We start from the raw sequence: 19,102 nt of genomic DNA on the forward strand, positions 1-19,102 counted from the left end.
TACCTCTAGAGTGGTTACTGAGCATACCTTGGAGCCCTGTGAGTTTGTCCAGGAGTCTCAGAATGAAGCACTGATTCCCCTGTTCTCCGGGTCACATGCCTCTTTCTGGGACAGGAGATTGGACCAATTCTCCTCCCACTTCCAACCCATTTAATGCTTTCTGGAGATAGCCCCGCCCTTGTCCCTGCACCTAGTTCTATTAACCATGTCCCTCATATGGCTAGCCCCACCCTCATGTGTGGCTAACCCCACCCCCTCACAAAGTCACTTCCTGGGAAGAGGGAGAGCTGGGAAGTTCCCTGGTGTGTAACCGCGTCACTGCTGTATATGTACCACTGGCTTCCCAGTCCTTGTATCTCTTGTATCCTATTTACAGCCTCTAGCTGGCTAATTTTGATTGTAGTCGCATTTATTACAGTATAATTATTATTATTTATTGTTTTATATAGCCGCATCATATAATAATAAATAAATAATAATAATAATAAATAATATTCCATGGCGCTGTTCCTGTTATTTTATCATGGATAAATCTCCCATTCACCCCTTTCTGTCTAGACCTTGTGACAAGTTTCAGTAAAGTATGTAACTTTATTGCCATTTTTGGTAGATATTAGAAACTAAACCCTTAGTGTGTATTAACTATTTACACACCATATTATTTACTGCCTTAAAAATGTCTCCAGTAAATAACATTGGTGGATATTTTCGGCTTCATTGCTCTTGTGGTTTGGCTGCTCTGCGAGGCCTGCCTTCAGCTGTTTGACATGTATTGTATCCGTGTCATACTCTGAAAACATGGATCGCTGTAGAAAGTTTAGTCTGGTACATCTGCTTTTAATTTCACGCATTTTCTGATGTGGAAACCTGTTTTTTTCTCGCAATTCTAGGTAGAAAGAGAACTAGGAGAATCAGCAGAGGAATGCTATTTCCCTGAAATTATAATAATAAAATTCTGCTAGTCTTCTCCTGTTTCAGTTAACAATCTTATCATCCTGCTGAGCAGGTAAAGAGCCTGAAACTGTGTTTTTCTTATCCGTCGGCAATATTACTGTAAATAACGTGTCTTTAGGAGAAATATCATCGCTACGAAGGAGATTATTTGTTTTAGATATTGTTACTATTCTATGCTATACCATGCTAAACATATAGAGAAGTCTGAGGAACACCTCAATGCATTTCTTATTCAAATAAGTGATTAGAGCTTTTATCATGGTCTACATGTTTCAGTTCAGTGATGGACAACATAAGCACAATCATTTTGTCACCATCACCATCATACTAGATACCCCTGGGTACAATAAGTACACATAAATGAATTAAGGGCTTTGTGGGTGGGATTGATAGGAAAAGCGGACACGGAGCGATGTAATGTGTGATGCATGACGTAAACCGAGAAGTGCACAAGTGAGCGTCATGGAGCCGCTACTATGTGGTCAAAACAGATACTCAACACTGAAAGGACCCAACAGAGCAGAATTACAAATTATGAAAACTGGGATGGTACAGCAAACCGTTCTTCCTGTAAAATGCCTTCTTTAAGCTCATTGAGTACAACGATATAATCAGGGGTATCCACAGAAAAGGGGAAGCCCAGACTTTTATCACTCCATACATCATATCATCATTTGGCTCCCCTTTCAATTCAGCCCACTTCACATCTTAGTCCCCCATTTCTTTTTATTCCTCAAAGAAAAGATTTCTCATTTACCTAAAACAATGAGGGAATGTAAACATTGCAGATGACCTCTTTTGGCATCGTCTGCCCTCTACTGCTTATAAGTTAAAGTTCCTTACCCTACCCCTGTTCTTTGTGGTTCTTTCGCTATATTGCTTAGTGGAGGATCGTGGGAATTGTAGTTTTTCAACATCTAGAGCAACACAAGTATCCTTCATGAACTGTCCTTAGCTGCTTGCTACATTTCTCTAATAATAAAATGCTTTTATTACACATACATATTATATACATGTTAGAGCAATACTAAATTAAATATACTTATTAAAAACAAATGTCCACTACTGAAGCATTTTAATAACTGTATTTTTTTCTTTTTTGCCCTAAAGAGATTGTTGATTCTTCAGCAAATAAAGTAAAAACAGTAGACTAGACGTTCAAAGCTTTCTAATCTCTGGTATCCTTTTGACCATATGATGGAGGCTCCATTTTTTGCTTTCAGCAAATTGCTTTCTCTTACATTGTCTTCCGAAAATGGACTATATATAATGAAAGCTAAACTCTAGGGTCACTGAGGACCAACAAAGGGAACATGTTAGAACATGAAATTGACCAACTTGGTTATTCACTAAAGTGAATAGACACATGTTTAATATTCACACAATAATAATTATACAGTAAAAAAAAGCAGATAATATGCCCACCTTCTTATAGGAATCACGTTTGTGTTGTTTCTTACCCTAGAGACTGCCTTTCCTAATGTCTTCATACCTATTGTTACCAATACTACTGTACTTATAATATAACTGTATATATAACTTGTTTTATTTATTTATTTATTTCACATTAAGTGTATCTCCCATTTATTATACCATAAACTGTAAAGCACTAAATAACTATACTATACATTCGTACAGACAACAAGCTTGTTACTGAGAGTCTCTCATGGAGACAGCTAACATTATTGTGGACCGGCCATTAAGTTTGACTGCTGTCAAACAGAATGCTGAGACTGTCAGTCAAAATTAGTCTTGCAAGTCAATGGTAGAATGTATAATGTGAGGCCGTGAGTCATGTCATCAAAGCAATCTGTCAGATGAGTCAGTGGTCGTGTTCGTCATTGAGTTTGGCAGCCCTTTTGAACTGAATGGATGTCTGGGTCAGCTCACCACCTCCCAACTCAACTGCCATGTTGACTACTAGATTTGCTGTGAACACATAAGTTGCAATCCGTTTTATAACAACACATTAAAAGTTAGCAGTCGACTTCAGTGGCTTATTTATATTCGGCACTGTCCTAGGCCTAACCCAGGGCAGTGGCACCAGTTGCTGACTCGGCATTGCCATCCTTACTGCTGAGTAGGTAGTAGTGAGAATTGCTTAAACATCATTTAATCCAGAAACATACCCTTGAAACATCCACAAAATATTCATAGTTTCTTCAAGGCACAAGGTGTGCATCCATAGTACCCTCAGTTTTGTCAAAAAGATTTCTTATGCCTGGCATGCCTCTCCAGTTCTCATGATTTTTATGGTTGAACTGTTTTAGGATGACCTTCCATAGCTACCATGGTAATTGTAATGCATTCTCACTCCTAAAATGATGTGACTGTGTATACCTGGGTCATCTGACTCTGTGACAGCTGCTATGTGGACAGAAGTCTCATAATGAGCAGGATCCTACCTTTGCCCTCACCGTCATACAAGTCACATGAAACTAAATCCGACAAACCTTCACAAGGTGAGTTTCTCAATTTCTGGAAACCTACAGCATGCGATCAAACGGTATTCCCTGAAATACTCTAAAAAGTAACAGGGAGAGAAGGAGACACCTAGGTAGGTACATGTGTGAGACCACAAAAGTATTAATTTAAATTCAGAGCAGAGAGACGTGAGTTAGCAAGCGTTCTAACAGTTTATACAATCCGAGAAATCCTAATATTCTATAAATCAGGCTACAAAGGGACGGAAATCTCCTTCAGGAAATAGGTCATTAGTAGCGTGGATGTGTTCTGAGCCCTGACACATTATATATCACAAACCCCTGTTTTTTATCAAGCATGTGGTCTAGGAAAATAGTGGCCAAATGGCTATATGATTGAAGTCTCCACAGTTAAATTGTTGAATTGGATAAGAAAGGTCATTTAGGGGAAGCTAGACAATGTCGTAATGACCTACAACCAGACATTCAATTTATCCCACAGGACAATCTTTGGCTATATACTTACTCCATTGGCTGGGTATGGGGATCCGACTTACCCCGGCTGATGCGGACCAAGGTTACCCCTGACTCTAATAGAAGGGATTTGCTAAACTGGATAGTTTCACTAACAGGGTTATAATTCAAAGATGGAAGTGGTTTTTATGATACATATTTGATTTCAAGTGTAACAATAACATGATTATATCCTAATGCAAGACATATAATAGTATTGTCCAACTTTTATTGATGAGACCTGCATTCCATTCAGAATCAAAAGCCATTGTATCGACCTTATAAAAATCAAGTTAAATTAATAGAATATATGGATTTTTAAGCCATTTCAGGGCCTCTCGCTGGACAACAAGGGTTTGTAACATTCAGGCCACAATAACCTTTCCTTTATTGTTCTTGGAACTGAAGTTAATTGTAAAGGTTTCTAGAAAGACATGCTGGAGAAATGTCAGAACTGCCAGTGGTTACTTTAAGAGAGAATCTGTGGGTGGCATACCTTCTTCACATTCAGAATATTAACATGTATACAGTGGTTGTGACACTTATATGTATGGAGATCTGTGGAGAAAAAGCCAGAGGTAGGTAATACCAACCTTTCTGACTGACAATGGATGATCATCTGCAGGTTTGCTTCTACCCTGTTAGACCAACCACTAAAATTCCAGGAGGAAAACATATTTGCATTAATACAAGAGGAGTTTACCTTCCTTATTTTTTTTTTTACAGTAAATGAAGGATATACTCAGTATAACACAAATAAGGGCATGATGGGAATTGAAGGGATGATCGCTGAGGTCTTGGAGGCCAGAGAGAGTATCCTTTGCCCACTTGGGGAATGTGAACCATCTGAAGACCATAGAGATGCCTGTGAAAGTATGACGAACACAGAACAAAATGACGCCAGGTAAGGGGGGGCTCTTGGTTTTATGAAACACCAGAAAAAAAATTGTGATAAAGCCAAGCCTTTCATATTGCAGTGAATAAACATACCAAACACCAAAATATAAAAATAATAAAATTTTATAATTCACCAGTGAATTTGTTGAGTAAGACAAGCACAAGGTAAACATAAGGAGCTCAGAGAGTATAATGAGAAAGGGTGTTTTTCTCTTGAAGGTAAAACATAGAAATTCAATGAGTGATTATTTTAATTCAACTTTCTAGACCAATAAAAGCAGAACTTTACTAATTTGTCCATTTATTTCATTTAGATTTGAATGTCCCTGGCATAGAATAGGTTAATAAGCTGACTCCCCTTCCCTTTCCATGATGTGATGAGTGTTAATAAGGAGTGTCATCTTCTGTCAGTGAGTGTAATTATAAGACAAAGGTAATTAGGATGAGCAGCACAAAGCAGGGCCAGGGCTCAGCGTGGATATTTGTTACTGTATTGTGATTCCGATAATGAAGGGATGAGAGATCCTGGTACATCAGAAATCTGAACCCTCTCCATCCTGTTTTTCCCAGGAAACATATTAATTGGGAATATATCTAAATCCATTGTCAGAGGCTTTTTTCTACTTTCCAATAGTGGCGATTTCTTGGCCTCACCTCATTTGCACATTATTCTGTTCTGACCCATCTGGGCTGGGGGCTGAGAGGTATAGCACAGACAGGTTCTATACTATTAGTATTGTAGCCAGTTCTAGGCAGCCTCTTATGGTTCTAGCAATTTAGCAACAGCTAAGATCTATATTTACTAAATGATTTCATAGTTATCTCACAATATATATTATTCTTTGTCTGGCTCCATTCCGGGAAAGTTTATTAATATGCAGTGTGAATAGCGGTATAGTGAATGGTGGTTCAGTAGAGAAATGTTACAATTACTGGGAATTCTTATGGATGGGCTGGTGCCAAATGGGATTAGATTGAGGATGTGATACACAGTTTATAATGTTCTGTTTTGTATCTGCAAGTTTGAGATACTAAATGTGTTTTTGGGGATGTTAATTGTGTGATGTTAAGGTCTTATACAAAGTAGTATAGCTAATTACTATTGATTACTGGTAGTAGTAGTAGTAGTAATGTAATACTCCAATAAATGTTTTAATCTATGAAGTTAATGCACCGCATATTAAATGCCCCTAACTACAGCGTGTAAATGTCCCTAACTACAGAATAACTATTATTCAGGGGCGAAAAGATACATATTCAGAAATTCATGTTTTCCCTGGAGTAAGACTATTTACTTGAGACCTTCACACCTATTTAAATGTCATTCCTAAGGTTTCGTTTGTTTCTACCTGCTGCTCATCTCTGCTAGCTATATTAATTTTATTTACCCATGACACTTCTGTTGGGTCTCTCTAATTTGGTCATTTTTTTGTCTGATTCTTCATACAGGTCTGCTGAATACGACGCCTCGTATGCTATGTGTCTGAATAGAGCTCATCCTACAGACCAAATCAAACAAGAGAGACCCTGTGAGCTCTCGCACCTATCAAACCCACCTTGCCAGAGCCTTTCAGGTAGTCAAGAGCCCAGGGCAGCTGCGCTCTCTGACACAGCAGTGCCACACAATGGATTCAAAAACTGTCTTTCATCGTGGCTATTAGACTCTATGCACACCCCCTTCCCTGGGACTCAGGCAGCCAGCAGTAATCATACCTCTGCCCGATTCCAGTCGAGTAACGGAAAGAAGAGATGTTCTGCTTCATCTGATGGAATTGAGACTGTGGGAATTCTGAACAGCACAAGCAGGTTGCTTCCTCCCTATGTTAATGGTCTGCATTTGTCACCCCCTAGAATACTCTCTCACACAGGTGGCGTCCCTAACTCAAGTCCTCCAAAGGCTTCCCAGCCAGAAGATCACTGTAGTCTGCCCTCTTCTGCCCTCTGCTTTCCACCCCTTCCAGATGAATGTGGAGACAGTCCTCTGGAGCAAGTGAACATACCTTGTGCAGAAAGCAGTGCCAGTCACCTTCTGGGTATCGCTTCCAATGATTGCAATAAGCTCAGCTTCCTAAAAGAAGAACCTCAAGACAATTTCCAGCAAGACATACATTCCCCCTATCCTCTCTGCCTTCCAACCACCATGTCGCCCAAGCCACTGCCCATTGAAGAACAGGATGAGCTTGGCATGGGAGTAAGGAAGCAGTTTTGCCGCTGGATAGATTGCAGTGCCTTGTATGAGCAACAGGAGGAGCTAGTCAGACACATCGAGAAGACCCATATTGATCAGCGCACCGGGGAGGATTTTACATGTTTTTGGGCTGGCTGTGCAAGGAGATACAAACCTTTCAATGCACGGTACAAACTGCTCATTCACATGAGGGTACACTCTGGGGAGAAGCCAAATAAATGTATGGTGAGTGGTTACTTGTGATACTTGCATGCAAATGTGATATTTGTTTTCTTGGATCCCTAACTTGCTTCAAACTCATGAAACAGGTACATATATACACAACTCGGTCTATTCAATGGAAAGCCAAGTGATCAGTCAAGTTAATACTTCTGTAATCATTAATATTCAGTTTGCATGGAAATAGGTCTGGAAAAGCAAGATGGATTGTGTTAAACATATTTTACCGAAAGGTAGAACTTGTGTAATTTAGAAATGGAGAAGGAAACTTATTTCCAACTTATTTCATGTAGAAGCATTATTAAACACTCATCTACAGACACAAGACAAGCCAGAAGGCTTGTTGTTCCCTCAGAAATCTCACAGTGCTGCCACAACCACAAGGGATTCTGGGTAGGCGCATGCAAATAAGGTCAACAATTATCACCTTTTGCTTCTATATCCACAACAAGCCTTCTGGCTTGTCTGGTGTCTGTAGATGAGTGTTTAATAATCCTTAAATCCCCTAAATTTTAGTGGAAGGGTTTTCTATCACCTTTACCCACCATTACTTATGTAATGGTATTTCTTGGCTACCCCAAGTATTAAGCCTGTATCTTAGCCTCATGCTGACAAGTTCCATTAAGGGCAAAACAGCTGTCAATGAGTGTTGATTGTTTCTCAGCCTTTTGGCTAAGATTAAGTGAGTATCTGTGAGGGAGGGAAAGCTTGGTCCTCTACCCTTAGGGTTGGTAAAGCATGAAGCCCTGAGGTTGTTTTCAGGTCTCCAGTACTTGGTCAGGGACTGGGTGCTGTGCACTGGGTGTTAGTGTGGCTCTAAGTGCACTGCGCCCTTTCATGTGTCATATGCTGGTAAGCACCTTTTAGTGCACTTTTATTTTTGTATGCACTGGCCCCAGCCTTCTGGCTCGGTGTGCGGTACATACGAACAATTTTTTATCGCACCAGCCGGTAAAGCTGGGGCTCCCTTTGGGAGTGTTTTTGTATATAGTTTTGTCACATGATTGCACTGTTTTTTTTTATCATAGCGCACGTGTGTTTTTACTTTTTGATATAATTTTGTGTTTGAGTTTATTGATACAAACTGCGATGGACTGGACACGAGACGACACTGAAAAGCCACGGTGGAGCCGGGTCCCCTAAAGGTCCGGCTTTTTTGGTGAGGAGGGGAGTCAGGTAGCTCTTCTGAGCAGCCCCCTTCCTCTGAACAAATATTTCAGTGGCCCCCAACCCTTACGGGAAGGGGCCAAGAAGATCCGGCGGGCAATTACTTTCAAGGGATCCATGTATAAAGTGGATGAAGAGGCAAAAGGTGATAATTGTTAACCTTATTTGCATGCGCCTACCCAGAATCTCTTGTGGTTGTGGCAGCACCATGAGATTTCTGAGGAAAAAACAAGCCTTCTGGCTTGTCTGGTGTCTGTAGATAAGTATTTAATAATGCTTCTACTACCCCCTTAATTTTAGTGGAAGGGTTTTCCATCGCCTTTGCCCACCATAACTTATGTAATGGTATTTCTTGGCTACCCCATGCCTCATAGCTTAAGATACCATCATGATTTCATGCTAATGAGTCCTGTTAAGGATGAAAAGGCTGTCCATGCTGGTGCTTCTTGGCGTTTTGGCTAAGATCAAGTGTAGTATCCTATTGGTGATGAAAAATGTGATCCTCTGGCCTTAAGGCTGAGATAGCATGGAGCCTGAGGTGTGCACTAAAGCCCCAGCTTGCAGTTACCTGGGTCACTTTCCATGGTTTGCATCTTCCACTGTGGTTGTGATTTGCATAAGAAGCGCTGATGGCTTTTCTACTTGAGCACCTCCCTTTTTTTTACATTTTGGACAATGATGGCTGATCGCCTTGTTTATTTTCATGTGCATGTGAACACGGTGAATTGATTTTGTTTTTGGATCACAAACTTAGCACTTTGTATTTTGAGCGGTGGAACTGGACTTGTTGTCCTGGCAAGTAGTGTGATGTCTTGTGGCTCCCTACCCTCTTCTGTACAGTGGTCCTCCTTTTCGGAGGTGAACCAGAAGATCCGGCCCTCCCGCAGGTCTTATGGCAGAGGAGGTAAGGAACTGGGTCTGACATGTCCCTACGGGGAATGCCAGATGAAGACATGAAAAAGTATCAGGCTTCTGTTGCTTTTAAGCACAGAGCACGCACAGAGAAGCACGACACCTCTGGCTTCCAAAAACAAAAAAAATTTAAAAAAATAAAAAAGCTGTCTGACTTGGATGGATAGTAAAGAAAGCTGGGGTCCTGAGCCTTCTTGGTGTAAAAAAAGAAGTGTAAAAAGAGATTACAAAAAAACAAAATCAGCTGTCCATGAGTGGTGATCTGGCTACTGCACCTCTTCCCGAGTTTTGTCTAAAGGCTGTCCTGTAGTCCCTGTTGTCAGTGATGCCTTTGGTATATCTACCTAAGGTAATTTCAGAACTGAATACAGCCATGAGAAGGACAGGCAGACAAGTTATCTCATCTTTGAGGAATGTATCAATATTGGCATAAATAATGAGATGATTTGGTTTATTTGAGAATAAAAGTTGGTGAAAAAGTGTTTACTTAGCCCTTGGTATGGAAGCATAAATAGTTTTACCATCTAGGGAGTTCTTAGGATGAGTATTTAAAAGAACACACATCAAAGAGTAAAAGTCAGGCCATCATTAGAAGAAAGTGTAGCTCAAACATCCAATCATGCTTTTTTTTGCGCAATTCCTCATTATATATGCGGATACCATGCACTTTAATAGACAATGGCATTCTCTAATCTGGGCTACTCACAAACAGGAAATAAATGAGACATTGTCTTTGATGGTAAAATGCTGGTAAATCCATAAATGATCGTTCCATAAACTCATCATGAGTGGAGTCCAGTGGTAACCAGCTCATCCTTCCATCTGTTCTCAATTACAGTATTACTCTTCGGAAGCACAAACAGGGGAATCCTCATTCATTCATATCTACTAAGATCCTCTACTCGTCGTTCTCCAAATATTGCCATTAAGCCGTGTCTGTCTTCATTGTGTGCTCCCATTCATCTGTGTTTTTCGGTAGTGAGAGGAAACCGCCTAATCTTTCTGCAATATCCTGTTATGCTTCATACTTAGCTTGTGTTATTTTAGTTTTATTACATTTGAGATATATCTGCATTATAATCAGAAGCATATCCAAGTAAAATAATGATGCAATGCCTTCAAGACCTTTATGTTTGAATATTAATTTTCCTGCTTTCTTGGATTCATTGTTCCAGACAATTGGACGTTTGATTGTCTGAGACAGCACAAATTAGCAAAGTTAAATGTTCTTGCATAAAGCTATAATAATCTCTCATTCTAGCCTTTGCTTCCTGCTATCAGTTCAGTCTGTGTAGTAATTGAATGAAATCTCAAAATGTGTCTTGGCAATAACAGCCCAAAAATAACATCAGAGTGTTTTTTGTTTAAATTGGCCTTTCTAGGCCAAAGTATAGCTCTTCTTATAACATAAGTATTTGGTTATACAACATTTAATGCAGGGTCGGACTGGCGATGATGAAGCTCTTTAAGGCCATCTGATGATGTAAGTGCGGTTGACAGCTGGATATGCGCGGCCGCATGCTATGTTTTTACGCCCAGTGTGCCAAATGGCCAGTCCGGGCCTGATTTGATGGAACATGTAGACATAACAGAGAGATAACACATACACAGTATTCTACATCAAGAACAAGAAGTTACATCAGATATTAAGCTGGTCACCAACCCATTGGTAAAACTCTAGAACATTTCAGGTTCAACAAACATATTGATATTTTTTATATAAAGGGCCTGTGAGCTCCATGACTGGTCAATTCTTCTGTTCTTCATCTTCAGTTCTGCTGCCATGATCACTTTCTACATTTTGAACATTTTTCTCCAGTTACACAGTGAAAACCGTTTGGTGAATATAGGCGCGATAGAAATACACAAAGCTCGGTGTTTCAGCAAAGCTACGATTCTCATATACTCCAAGACAGAGAGACTGAGAGATGGCCCGAGTTAACCCCACCCGAGTTAACCCCATTGAAGAAGCTCATCTTGGGGAAAGTTTTCAGTGACTCTGCAGTTAATTCTCACCTCAAGGCTTAGCTCGGAACAACTAAGCTTTAAATGTCATCACTTATTACAGAATAAAAATGGTTTCACTTGGTAGGGCAAGAAATTGTTCATTAAAGTATTTTAATACACCATTTGCTATTAAATACATGAAAAGTTATACCTAGCAGTAATATGTATGCCAATCCTATACAGTTACATAATCAACAAATTATATGTACGTTCTTTGAACCCGACATCCTAGCAAAAAAACTGTAAAGGGACTGTAATTTTCTAATATGACTATTCCCTATACATAAAAATTAGAGTGCCTGCACTCTCTTTGCGCCCTGCAGATGGTTCACGCTCTCTTTCTGCTTGGCCCCAGGGATGCTGCTACCTTATAAGAAGATTAAGCAGCTGCCTATGGCCTCCACTCGTCTTAGGGGCCCTCTGGAAGGACCGAGACCTAAACAGGCGTGACGCAAATACTTCAAACCACTGATGTAACTTTATGACCATAAATATTATGTTAATTCATCCATAACCAAACTGTTGAAGATGGGGCCCCAATGTATGTCTTTGCTTAGGTAGGGAAGCCTCCGGACAGGGGGTCATTTAATTATACAATGTCTGTAATTTCCATGAACAAGAAATGACAGCTAAATGCCAGATACGTACGTTTTAATGTATCCACTGCGTAAGCACGGCAAGACTCCTACATTTCTATTATTTTCTTTTCCAGAACACAATTGCACTTCTGTATAATTAAATACATCCCTTGTTACATTCCCATATGTAAGCAATCGCTTACACATATGTGGCTACGCAATCACGTACACATACCTGGCTATATACGTTCTCAACTGATACATACGGAAGATTAGTCAGAAAATACATTTAAACAAATACATTTATGGTCTTATATTATTTTAAAAAGCAATCTTTGAAATTTGGGTATGTGCTATGATGATAAAACTGCTTTTAAATAATCCCATATGTGCCATATAAGGCTTTCCGTGATTCGGAGAACGAGAAAGAATGCTGTGTCTATAGAACAGAAAATATTATCAATATGGGGACATCCGTTGTGGATTTAGGGGTTTATTTGGTAAGCACTGTGTTGCGGGGGAGCTGTGATGAGAAACATTCATGGTTTGGCCTATTAGTTAATGTGGTGTTCATAATTTACAACTCATTGTTTGGTAAAGAATAAACTTTTTATTTTTTTATAGCAAAACTTTGGCAGACAAGTTAGAATGTTTCAGTTTTTAACAATTGACTAACACCCCAAATTTTAAGCAATACGTAGGCATTTTTTTCTCAGCACTGCGTATAGGAACAGATCCATTTCTCCTGCATACCAGAGCACTGCAACCCCTATCATGCCCTGGGAGCAGCAAGCCTTAGCTCCCTGCTCAGGACATTTCAGGGTTTAGAGTTGCATCCACATACTTATGGTCTTAGGGTGTATGTACTGTGCTGTAAGGTAGATGGGTCCAGTAGGGTGACCACATCGACCATGTTTTCCAGGACATATTTTACATATTGCTGACCAGCCCAGATAAAATGCTGCCCTGCAATATGTGGGATGTATAGACTTATACGAGGGAACCAATTTGTCAGTTATACATCCCCCATACTGCAGGCCAGCATTTTATCGGGGCTGGTCAGCAATATGCAAAAAGTATACGTGTCCAGGAAAACATTGCCGATGTGGTCACCGTAGGCGAGCGCTGACGCCATGACAGTGCCCACTTCTGGGACCATCCTTGCCACATCCCCGAACATAAGTGACCTGATTTGGACACCTGTAATGGGGTGGGTTACAGCATAGCCTCCAGGGCAATTCCAGGGAATTCTCACCCAAAACGGCCATGAACTTGAGCTTAAACAAGTGACAAGTGACTAAATGCATTCCCTGAAACTGGTTGCCAGAAACAGATTTAGCCTTTCAGTGCGTCTCATTTTCACGAGGACACCGTTTGATGGCAGCTAATTCCCCTTTAGTAATTACTACTACCCTTGCGTTAGAGGAATCCCTGCTCACAGATACACCCAACACACACATTTGGGTTGAAAGCATTTGGGTTGCCATTAATTGGACGTAATGCAGACAGATCTCCACAAATTGCTTAATCTGACCTTAGGGAAAATACTTGTACTTTCTTCAATTATTTATACAAGTGTAATGAGCTAATGGCAGCAGTATTACCATCTGGGAACACGCTTAGGTTTTCCCTTCTGTATTAAGCTGCAGACCCTTTTCCAAACTTTTGTTTTTCTTTAAAATTGTTATCAAATGTAAAAAAAATAAATTATATTGACATTGGCTACTGTGTAACGTGACAATTAAGTGTTCCTGGCATCAAAAAATACGAGTGAGGCAATGATTCGGGCATGGAACGGGACTAAGATGTTTCTAATACTGTATTTAACTACAAAACTAGAACATTTAGATTAAACTAAGCAATTGTTCTTTAGGCATTCGCCAACACACCATATAAAACCTGACAGCTGCATCCCCGTTCACGCTGCTTTGTATCTGTCATTTCCACTGGATGCCAGTGATGGGAGTTTTATTCCAACTGTGGTTCATCGACTCAAGTTCCTGTTCAATAATTACATGGTATTCATATGTAGCTAAAGTTTTTAAGACTGCAATAAATCAAATTTTATCAGTAAATGTTATTTGTTGTTTTATATAGCGCCATCATATTCCATAGCGCTGTACAGTAGGATAGAGGATTTCTGCACCAGTAACCCCAGCTGAACACCCGACTACTAAGGGTACAGGAAAAATAATCTTCAAATTCCAGAATTAAACCCACGCAAACTGCAAGAGGCTTCTGCATGGCCTTGCACTCAATGGAACCTTTGTTTGGAGCTGATGTAATGTATACACTCATTGTATATCTTGTATTAGGTCTGTCATGGCCAAAGCTGCATCGCTTAATCAAAACATAAACTGGGGGCTCGACGTTTAATTAGTTGCTTCAATTGAAGAGCTGCTGGTTAAATATTATGATTAGATTAATTAGAAAGTATTATATTCTGCTTTCCTGCTTCTCTGTGTGCTGAATATTGGCCGGTGGTCTTGTGTGTCTATATACCGGTATAATATATATATATATATATATATATATATATATATATATATTAACCCACTCATTGCTGGTAAAAATCCAACCCCATCCTGAGCCAATGTGTTGAATAGAGAGCACTTTTGTATAATTGGAAATATACTTTAAAAGAATATTAAATATTTTAAGATTTAACATTTTGAGTGGATGCCAAAATCCCAAGAAAGACAAGGAATGTCCCCATAAATAACCTATAAGTAATCTATGCGTATTTATCATACTTACTGTGATGAAGGCTCTGCTTCTCTGGTTCCTGTTGAGACCATGTTTTGCTTGTTTGCCTGTACCCCTGATCTCTGTCCATAATATGGTGACCATGATATGAGCCATTTTTTGGGGGTTCCCTTCTACAGGGTAGCCATTTATATCTGTGTTGGTCAGCAGCACGTGAAATGCATCGTGGAAAAATTGTCTGATGTGGTCAGCCTAGTCCGACGTTTATGTCATCAGTATATAAGGTGGATATAGATACGTGTGATTGTATTCATTAGCATAGGTAGGTTCTGTAGACCCATAAACATTTAAATAGACGAGATCCTGTGCTAAGTAAATGAGAAGGCAAGCGTTCACAGAATCCCGTGAGGTCACAAGGAAGTGCAAGCAACCTTTCCACTGGGTATTTTAATGTGATTTATTCTTATTTTCCACTCTAGCTCTTATTGGGGGAACAATATGTGCCTCTAGTAAAGTATATGACGCATAAAACCAAAGCACCCGATTCATAATGCGGTTTTATATGTCTGTTATGTGCACGCTGTTCGTGCAGCATTTAATCACAATTTACTCTACATAGATTCTAAATAATACTACTCTCACATATTAGCATAGAAGTAATGATGTTTCCTTTTAAGGACATTTTACTAATTCCCCGAATTCCCACATGGGATTAATTAAATGGCTCTTGACACAACTCGTGTTGATGTGCCAGGCATCTCTCTGTAGAATGTTGGTATTTACAGTTATATACGTGGTTAAAGTGACAAAGCTTAAACTAGAAAGGAGGCAGTCAGCTTCCTGATTTCACTTGTGTGTCTATCTGGATAATTCTTGAACTCACCAAATACATTAGCTTCCACCAGCTCTGCTGGAAGCCCATTCTCTGCATCCGTTCTCCCTCAGACTACTGTCTTCTAGCCATTCTCCATTTACTAAGACTTGCCATGGTAGAAGTTTCACCGATGGTTTATCTACACCTGTACCAAATAATAATACCAAAGTTGCTATGTTCTGGGAAAGCTGCCTTTGGACTCATACCAGCTATGCGCCCTAGACAGTCACCTAGTTTTCTTATATGGTTACCTATCTAGAATGTTATCTTTATTTTCAATTAGCAGATGTTACTTGGCATTGACTGTCCGGTAAAACAGGCAACCAACAAAAGAATAGGTATACTGCACACCTTAATTCCCCTTTACATTATCATTCATTGAATTTTGTACAATTTCTGTACATCCATCCCATTCTCTCATGCACACATCCATGCACACGTCCATGCACACATCCATGCACACCATCCATGCACACATCCATGCACACGTCCATGCACACATCCATGCACACCATCCATGCACACATCCATGCACACGTCCATGCACACGTCCATGCACACTAACATAACTTCCCCTTACTACTTTTACTGCTACTGACAATGCATTCATGTTGGTCTCCTGTGATTTTGTTACAGTTTGAAGGCTGCAACAAGGCATTTTCGAGACTTGAAAACTTGAAGATTCATTTACGGAGTCACACTGGGGAGAGGCCGTACCTTTGTCAGCACCCGGGGTGTCAGAAAGCATTCAGTAATTCCAGTGACAGAGCCAAGCACCAGAGGACACACCAAGACACGGTAAGAGAGGGACAATGAAAGCATAAGGCTGGGGGGCAACAGATCACTAGACTTTGTGAGAGAATGGATACAGGGAATAGAATAAAGATTGGGGTGAGTGCTCTTGTACACAGCACAAAACATTGGGGATTGGCTTTAGGGTGACCACATGAGCCATTAAGTCTACAACACACATAGGTTTCCATTTAGAGTGTTTCCCTATAGCATGTGGTACATTTAACTGATTTATTTGGGGTTATACAGCTCACTATGTCAGGACAGTAGCTTTTATGTAGATATGTCCTGGAAAAAATGGCCAAAGTGGGCACCCTAGTTGGCTCCAGTACACCTGGACTAACAGTTAACTAAGGTTGGGCTACTAACAATGTACCTTCCAAGCATCCCTCTTGGGTCCTCCAACGTCCGGAATGTTTGGTGGGTATGAATATCACAGTGTATTACAGCCAAAAATCACAATAATATAAAGTATATTAATTATCTTCTAAATACCTAGCATTATATAAATAATTATTAGCAGGGTACATCTCAAGGAGAGGGGTTACGCGCTCAAAAGTGCTTTAAAGGGACAGCAATGGGAACTACTGCTTATACTATAACACAACAAATTAAAGTCTGCTGTCACAAAGCAGCATTTTAGGCAATCCTACACATTATTTTTACAGTATATTTCTTCTTTTGTGTACTAATAAGTATCTGTCTATTCCTCTCTCTTTTTTATCTCTGTCTGAAATAAGCATTAACTTCAGAAAGGTAAAGTAAAATAATTCCTATGTCATGTCTCATTGGTTTGAAAGACCATTTGTGTATGTTAATGCAAAGGAAACATTCAGTGCTGCCAGTGGGCATAGAATTTTGATAATAACCATTTAGCCCACCTAGTCTGCCCATTGTTGGTCTTGTCTTAGAATCCGTACAGCTTTATGTCTATCTAATGCATGTTTAAATTCCATCACTGTATTAGCCTCTACCACTTCTGATGGGAGGCTGTTCCATATCTCTCACCCTCTCTGTAAAGGAAAACCATAATACAAGGACACTAGAGACTGGGGTATGGGCTATGCGCATAGCTTGCAGATATGTCGGAATTCACCTTACTTCATACCTAAGATCTCTGCTGGACTTTCTGATTTTTGTCCCTTTCTGAACAGAAGCCATATGCCTGTCAGATGCCTGGTTGCTGCAAGCGTTACACAGACCCCAGCTCGTTGCGGAAGCATGTGAAAGCACACATGGCTAAGGAACAGCACATGCGGACTACGGTAAAAACACTGATTTCACTGCATTATAGAGGGCCGGCTTTCTACCAATGAAGCTCACTGGGGCTGGACCTTCATAATGTTAAAGAGTTGAAACTTTCTCTCTAGTGAACAGACCCCAATAAGGTTTCTTGAGATGTGATTTAAGTTAAAAACCTGAGGGTCATGCTTTAACCACATCAGTAAAAGTACTATAGTAAGGCCACAGAGGACTCCCAGTCTTCTCCTTCTGGGGCTACACTTTCTAAAGGGCTATATAGCCCCTTCCTTCCCTCCCTGGAAAAACAAGGATGGGCCAAATCTTTTTGGCATCCCTCTCAAGAGGAGAACCACATAAGTCTTCAAGAAGATGTGAGAGCCAAAGGTCAACCCATATCTCCACCAAAAAGCAGAGTCTTCAGGGACCCGGCTCTACCGTGGTATTTCCAATGGATGCAAGTTGTGTGAACAGTTCAATCAAACCTTAAAAAATGGGGTAACACACGTGCACAAAAAGAATAAGTGCAGCATGTGTGTGTTATTGTACCCCACACCCAAAATAACACTAGTGCTGAGTGCCCAGATGGACACAAAGACACCTCTCTGGCACTCCCTGCTCTCTGGTGTTCTCTGTTGAGTAGGGCTTCCCTGCGTCCTCAGCTTTAACGCCAGAAGATCAAGCTTTCCCTTTCTTACACACTCACTTGCCTGAGGCTGAGAAGGCATACTGCAAACTCATGATAGGAGCAATTATTACAATCCCAGTTGCAGCCTTATAACACGTGGAGATGGAATTACCAGCCATTAGACATAGTCGTGGTGGTGACGCCTCCACTTTGGATGTGGCAATGAATCCTGTCTAGGTTTTTTGTATTCAAAAGATCCATCATAGACTGCAAAGGCAAGGATGCTATAAAACCTAGGGCTAGTTCTGAACATACTGAAATATATTTACAGATAAACTAAATGTACGCACCCAAAAGGCTGGTACTAGAACAGACCCTAAAGTATTCAACATATTTCAAGCAAACTTATATATGGAGCTGTAAGAACACAGAATAGAGGTAGTGGAGCATTAACCTGGAGACTAACAGAAGCAAGTAGAAGAGCTTCCTTTAGCCACGTTCTGATGGCACAGAATATCATGCAATATACCAGCGCTAATGGTGGGAAAGACAGTGGCCCATGAAGGTGTAAACCATCTGCTCCCTCCCATGATTGGGTCCTGACTTTATAAAAATTACGTTAATTATGAATTTTATTTTTAATACCCAGTACATCATTAAAGCGGACATTGGCTACATTATGTTATATTTACTATTGCTTTTTATCTCCTATCATAGCTTCTCTCCAAGACGGTTCCAGTGAGGGATTCTCCCAGTGACTGCTTGTTCTTGCAAAAACACCGTACACTGGATGGGAAATGGGCAAAAGAGATCACGCATGAGATTCTCACCAGCACTAGATCCCGAGACATGCGGACATGTACAACCATGAAAGGTACAACCATGAAAGGTACAACCATGAAAGGTACAGTCAAAGTGTAGTGGTATAAAAAAAGGACAGATCTCTGAAAGTCTGACCATTTGAAGTTGCTACTATTATAAGCTGGTTTTATAATGTAATGGGTT

This window comes from Sceloporus occidentalis, unplaced genomic scaffold (genome assembly GCF_023333645.1).
Source record: "Sceloporus occidentalis isolate IW3139 unplaced genomic scaffold, rSceOcc1.0.p SCAF_51, whole genome shotgun sequence".
Classification (NCBI taxonomy): Eukaryota; Metazoa; Chordata; class Lepidosauria; order Squamata; family Phrynosomatidae; genus Sceloporus; species Sceloporus occidentalis.